We start from the raw sequence: 6931 nt of genomic DNA, 5'->3' as shown, positions 1-6931 counted from the left end.
AGGTACTGGCTCTTGATTTAAACACCATTCGTTCTGCCTACACGATCATGCAGTAGGACTAAACGTCTCTGTTGGGCCTAAAGCTTGGCTCTGCTAACTGCCATCATGCCTGGGAAACCAACCTTCCATCTTCCTAGCTCCCCAGCAAACAGTCGGAAATGTGCCAAGTGTATTTTCCATCTGTTAGTTGCACCAAGTGAGAAAGTAGTGAGTGTTCAAAGACATTCGGGAAGGAAAGTGGCCAGAATGAGGGTGAGCCCAGAGCCTGTGGGTAAAAGGCGAGAGAAACTTTACAGATCCGTAGACTCCTCATTTGATGCTGGCACCAATCCTATAGGAATCTAGAAGCAGTGCCTCTGTTGAGAGCAGGTTCTGTTGTTTTCCTCTGTGCTGAGTCCTCCCCACACTTCTCTGTGCTCTGACATCAATCATATACCAGTGATTCTCAACCTGTGGGTCGCGACCCCTCACAGAGGTTGTGTCTCAGATATCCTGCGTATCTGATAATTATATTACAATTTATGACAAAAGTGCAGTTATGAAGTAGTAATTAAAATGATTTTCATAGTGGGGGGGAACCACAATGAAGAACTGTGTTAAAGGGTCATGGTGTTAGGAAGGTTGAGAACCACTTCTCAGCTCTATATGCTTTAGTCTTGGTCTGGGGGATGTTTTTCTGTCCATCACACAGTTGTGACAGTCACCCATTTGTCACCTTTTTTTTTAACGTTTCTATTTTTATTGAAAATATTTTGTATAAAATATTCTGAGCACAGTTTGCCACCCTGCCCCTCCCCCCAGATTCTTGATTTGACTTTGGTAGGTCATATATCTCAAGGAATTTTGTCAATTTGTTTTAGATTTTCCAGTTTGGTAGAGTATAGATTTTAAAATTATGTCTTTATGACTCTATGGATTTCGTTAGTGTCTGTTGTGATGATCCCTTCTTTTGTTTCTAATTTTATTAATTTGGATCTACTCTCATTATTCTTCTGTTAATTTGGCTAAGGACTTAGCAATGTTATTGATTTTCTCAAAGAAATAGTTCTTTATTTTATTGATTCTATATTGTTTTTGTTGTTTTTATTTCTATTTTATTGATTTCATCCAGAGTTTGATTATTTCAGGTCCACTGTGGGGGGGTCCCAGGTAGAAAGTGACTTTTACACATTTTATCTTGTGAGTGATGCTGGCTTAGTATGTCGTGTTTCTTGGGAAATGGTTTCCTGTCTTTCTGCATGTAGGTCTTTGAAGTCCCAACTTGAGTTTCCTGAAACCTCTAGATTAGCCTTGCACAAACTATCATGAAATTATTTCTCTCTTTCTTTGATACTGGTTTCTTCCAAAACACAAGAGTGTAAAGTGAATATTGGGGGACAGGAGGGTGTCTGGACCATTTGTTGTTTTAAGACAATACAAGCTTTGGATCACATGGATTCAGCAGCTCCTGCATTCTTCAGTTCCTGGATACGTTTCTAGCAGCTCTGAGAATAAGGAGAAAAGGTGGCCTTAAATACTTTGATGTAAACAGAAACACTTTACATTCTGTAAAAGCACCCAATGAAAGTGGCGGGAGCCATTTGCCTGCTTCTCTGAAGTAGAGAAAGGAAGACAGACAGACAGACAGACAGACACAGAGAGAGAGAGAGAGAGAGAGAGAGAGAGAGAGAGAGAGAGAGAGGAGAGAGAGAGAGAGAGAGAGAGAGAGAGAGAGAGAGAGAGAGAGAGAGAGAGAGAGAGACTGCCTGATAGGCAGAGTCAAGGTAGGTCAGAGTCTGCTGGCAGATTTCCCGGTCTGCTGATGCAAGGAATGATAAAAGGAGATACACTTAAGGGTCAAGGTGAGGGGCTCAATGTTCTATTGACCTTGGTGGGAGGAACAGGAAGGCCTCTGGATAAGAACAGCTGTCCTATATATATTTCAGCAATTGTTTCTGCTTGCTTGTGGCTTTGCTTCCCACAGTAGAGTAGGCTATAAAAAGGCTATGAAAAATAAACTCAGGGCTGTTTCAGTATTTACTGCCAGTCCTCCCAAATCTATCTTGTGTCTCCACCTCTTCTTTCTGCCTTTCTTATCTTTAATCCTCGCTCCCACCTCAGGGATTATTTGACATGTGCTATTGGGCTCCAGCATAGGTGGCGCCCAATGTGGGACTCTGAGAGTTGGGGATCAGGTGAAGGACATTAGTGGGGGGGAGTGAATGCTCAGAAAAAGAAAAAGGAGCTCAAAGAAAGAGCTTGGTGTGGTATTTCTTGAGAGTAAAAGACACAGGAAAATGCAGCTAAAGGAGCTCAGAAAAAGTAAAAACGGGAAATGGAAATAGTTTTATGCTTGAGCAAATGCTCAAGAATATGCTTCACTCTCGAAGGACTAAAGTAGGGCACCAGCAATGACTAATTTTTTATATTCTGTAAAGAAGTTTTGTCCATGGTTTTCTGAGGAAGGTACAATATATTTAGTGACCTGGAAGAAGGTTGGGGAAAGTCTTCAAAACTATTATGATGTGCATGGACCAGATAAAGTGCCTGCAGACACCTTTAGTCTTTGGACCCTGATTAGAGATAGCTTAGATCCTAGACATGAGAGGGAGAAATGGGCTTCAGGGAAGTACCTCCTGTCCGGGGACACTTCAATGAAAGAGAAAATGGTCATGGTGAAGATGCACCCAGGAGAGGCCAGTCGCTAGCTGGGGAAGGTTCCTCACTCACCCCACCCAAGAGCCCTGTCTCCCTGAGCTCTCTGACAGCACCACAGACTGGAGAGCTCTGGTACAAGAAAGAAGCCTCAGAATGCTAAGGTTTGCCTCAGAATGCTAAGGTTTCTGTGATGTCATCTGCTTAGATTGTGTATTAGTCTAGCTTTCTTTTGTGGCCCGTCCCTATGTTATGTAGTTTGATAGACCCACAACTGTTCATGCTACATCAACATTTACAGGTCACACCTTGTTAAAAATATTAATAAATGTGAAAAACGTAATGCATCTCAGTGTGAGCCTAAGTCACTGCACAGCACAGGATATTGATGATGGAGAGGGATGAAAAATCCCAGGTCTATGAGTCATTGCTATTTATTTCCACAAGGTTGGAACAAACAGGTGACCCCCATAAGTCACTGGGCATTGAGCATGCCTGTTGCCTTTCAGGATAATTTATCTAGACCTAAATTTTAGTCTGCCACTGTTTATATTATTGTTGCAATAAAATAAAAAATATAAAAGTAAGGCTGTCTTTTATCCACGACTAGGTCTGGCACCTCAGTGCCCCAAGATATCTGCTGGATATTTTGGTGGAAACACATCCCAACTCTGCGGCAGCACAGTTTCTCCAGTTGCCGCACACAGTTTCCTACGCTCAAACCGTTACATAAAAGAACACACAACACAATAATCTTTGGCCCAATTGATAAGATATAATTGCCCACCTAAACATACAAAGCCCAGTACCATCCATCCCTTAAGAACATTAATAACAACCTGTAAACACACAGAGAGAAATCTTAACATCACCTACCATGGCTTCTCTCTCTCTCCCTCCTGTCTCTTCTCCCTTTCTGTTCCAGTCTCCTCCCCTTCCTTCAAACTTTCTTCCTGGCATCCTTCCATCTCATCCAATGACAGGCCTCCTTCTATCCTGTACCTGCCCCTCGCCTGTATTTTACAAATTCAATAGGGAGAAGGTTCTGGAGAAGTCACCTGAGTCCTGAGTATGTGACTAGACAGCTGTCCTTGGGGCAGTGGAATTAACATCAAAATACAGATAACTCCAGGGCAAACCACAACAAGGGATGAGTGAAGTGTTGGGAAAAAAATTTTAATTGTCAAGAATATTAATGGTGGCAACTTAAAAAAAAAGGATTTATTTATTTTATGTGAGTACATTGTTGCTCTCTTCTGAAACACCAGAAGAGGGCATCGAATCCCATTACAGATGGTTGTGAGCCACCAAGTGGTTGCTGGGAATTGAACTCAGGGCCTCTGGAAGCAACTAGTGCTCCAGGCAACTTTTATCTCCTTCTTCTCCTCTTCCTCCTTTTCTTCCCCCTCCTCTTCCTCTCCCTCCTCCTTCCTCTCTTTCCTTCTTTTTCCCTTTCGGGGGAAAATAATATTTTCACTGCTTTAAAATGTACTTAGAGACAGAGTGAAGTCAGAAATGTACTTTTTAAAAAGCAAAATAGATGCTTGAAGTAAATGTCCTACAGTCTCTATTGCTCCAATGAAACCACATGATCAAAAGCAAGCCGGAGAGGAAAGGATTTATTTGATACATTTGCATATTATAGTCCATCACTGAAGGAAGTCAGGACAAGAACTCAAACAGAGTAGGAACTTGGGAGGCAGGAGCTGGTGATGCAGCGACCATGGAGGAGTGCTGCTTACTAGTTTGTTTTTCATGGGTTGTCCAACCTAGTTTCTTTTAGAACCAAGGACTACCTGTCCAGGCATAGCCCCACCCACAATGAGTTAGGATCTCCCCATCAATCACTAATTAAGAAAATGGCTTATAGCAGCAGCATCTTATGAAGGAATTTTCTCAACTGAGTTTCCCTCCTTTCAGATAACTATCGCTGTGTCAAGCCGACAAAACTATGCAGCACAGTAAACCATCACAAGATGGCCTCTCAAAATGAGAGGTTTTCCAAGCCCCACTGTGATGAGCTAAAAATCAGCCAACTGTACACCAAGGAACAACGAGGAGAAAGCTTGAGGGATGACTCTCACAAGTAGGAGTACATAGAAAGAATGGAATGAGGCTCTGCTCCTGGTGCTGTTACAGGCTTCCTATTCATGCAATTTCCTGTGCAATGAGATGTTACATCCATCTGATATTCAGAGCACAGTCTTTGGTACCAGATGTGGAGTTCCTTGTTCTGTGTAATTTTCTCAGTAAAAAGAGCAGCTTTTATTCTATTGAAGTGAATCTTGGTGGCTCCGGGACCAGATCATCAGCCAGGTCAAGCTGTAGTAAGTGTTTGGCCGCACATCCTTCATGCAATTCTGAAAGATAGAGGGAGGGGCTTAGGATGAGCTAATAGCTGATGGCGACTGTGCGATGAAGCCTCCAGACACATGGGAGCTATGGCTTAAGGGAACCTCCACGTCACTGAACACATGGAGGATGGCATCTGAGAAGAGGAAGTGAAGGTTCCCCATCCTGTCTTATAGTCCTTCGTTTATGAGGCTCTGTACAAGGATTCTTTACGGCACCATCTAAATTAAACCAGGAGACACATTTTCTGAGTTTTGTGAGCCATTCTGAAGACAGTTGAAACTGAGGAGAAGCTGATGGGGAACTGACGGGCAGCCAAGTGGAACAGTTGTGGGTATCGGACCACTTCATATAAGAGGCATCTGAAGTGGGAGTGGGGAGCTCATGGAATTGAGCCCTTCCATGTGGGGTCTGCATTAGCACCAAGCAGTGTCATGATTGAACCGAATAACATCACTGAGGTTCTGCTGGCGTCTGACAGCTGGTCAGCGTGGAGACACTTCCACAGGTGTTCAATGCTAAACAGGAAACTTCTACAGGTGCTTTTCCTTTTCTGATGAAAATACAACCATGCCACACTCTGGTTTCAGAGTTAGATAATGAGAATTCACATGAATCACGACAACTTTGTGAGGGTTAACATGACCTGAACAGAGTATTCTGTCATTAGATTTGTCTTTGAGCATAATCGGCATGTCTTCTGTCTGGATGGGATCTTGTCCCAGCTTTTCCTTCTGCAGCATTCTAAGTTGGACAGTCTATCTAACTAGGAAGGTTATCTAACTAGGAAGAGAAAGATGTGCCTTTTGAAGGGAAACATAGCTAAACCTATGGAAACCTGTCACTCAGACCACACCAAGTGAGAATGGAGCAATGCTGGTGTTGCAATGAACATGTATTCAGTATGAATACATATTCAGAATCTCACTGTGTAGCTCAGGCTGCCTTTGAACTCATGATCTTTCTGCTTCAGTCTCCTGAGTGCTAGGATTAGGAACAGGTCCAAACATACCCAGCTCTTTTCACTTTATTCTTAAAACCAAACACTATAAATTTTCTTTTTAAATGTCTAGAGGTAAAAAAAAAAGGACTTCAAACAGTCATCCTATTCAGCATTGGAAGAAACTTAAAAGCAAGTCAGGTGGGTGCGTCTTCACATAGGCTGCTTGCTGCAGATGAGCATCTAATTTATTTCTGGCCCCGGTTCTCTCACATAATTCTACTCACATTTACCTGATTGTACTTAGGATAATTGCCTTAAAATGAAATTGTTGGCTATCAGTCTACAGAAAACTTTAAGGTTTGACATATAGTGTTAAGGTGACCTTCAGAAACAAAGAAAAAGAAAAAGGCTCAACTAGCATGGCCTCCTGCACCAAGGAGGACACCTCAGTTTCCCCTGCGTAGGCCACCTACACAGCCTGAGAACCTCTGGTAGCAGGTGAGAAACTCAACTTTCCTGAGTTAGGTCTGGTCATATTACCCCAAAATCAAGCTCAGGTACCTCCTGCACCAGGATCATGTTTGTCTCCAAAACTTAGACTCAGGAGCACAGCCCACATGGCCTCCTGTACCCTGCTTCTTCTGCTTAAGTTCACTCACTGCTCAGTTGACTTTACTGTTAATAAGTATGATCTTACATACTTTCAAAGGACTCAAAAGAGACCTAAGTACATTCCAAGAGAACAAAAAACAAAGAGTTGAATTAAATAAGTGAACCAATCCAGGATATGAAAATAGAATTCAATAAAGAGGTAGAGATTGCTGAAGAAAAGTGAAACAAGATCTAGGTATTAGCCATGGGCCTCCTGCACCAGGTTCACCTACACATCTCAGGAATGTTGCTCTAGGAACTCAGCCTGCACAGTATCTTGCAGCAATCAGAGGTTCTGTGTTCCCTTGTGTAGGCCTGCCTATGCTGCTCCAGAACTTCCTATACCACCTC

At 42.6% G+C, this 6931-nt stretch overlaps 1 long non-coding RNA gene across 1 annotated transcript; it reads right to left on the bottom strand.

The window, feature by feature from the left end:
* Nucleotides 1–1066: 1066 nt before the first annotated feature.
* On the bottom strand, nucleotides 1067–2780 carry LOC120093260 (uncharacterized). Its single transcript, XR_015623487.1, has 2 exons — nucleotides 2613–2780; nucleotides 1067–1484 (listed from the first exon to the last, which is right to left on the bottom strand). It is a non-coding gene; the product is annotated as an uncharacterized LOC120093260 (long non-coding RNA).
* Nucleotides 2781–6931: the final 4151 nt, after the last annotated feature.

Source organism: Rattus norvegicus, chromosome 6 (assembly GCF_021556685.1).
Source record: "Rattus norvegicus strain SHRSP/BbbUtx chromosome 6, alternate assembly SHRSP_T2T, whole genome shotgun sequence".
NCBI classification, from domain to species: Eukaryota; Metazoa; Chordata; class Mammalia; order Rodentia; family Muridae; genus Rattus; species Rattus norvegicus.
Note: the sequence above shows the minus strand (reverse complement) of the source record. Positions and strands in the feature narration are given on the sequence as shown.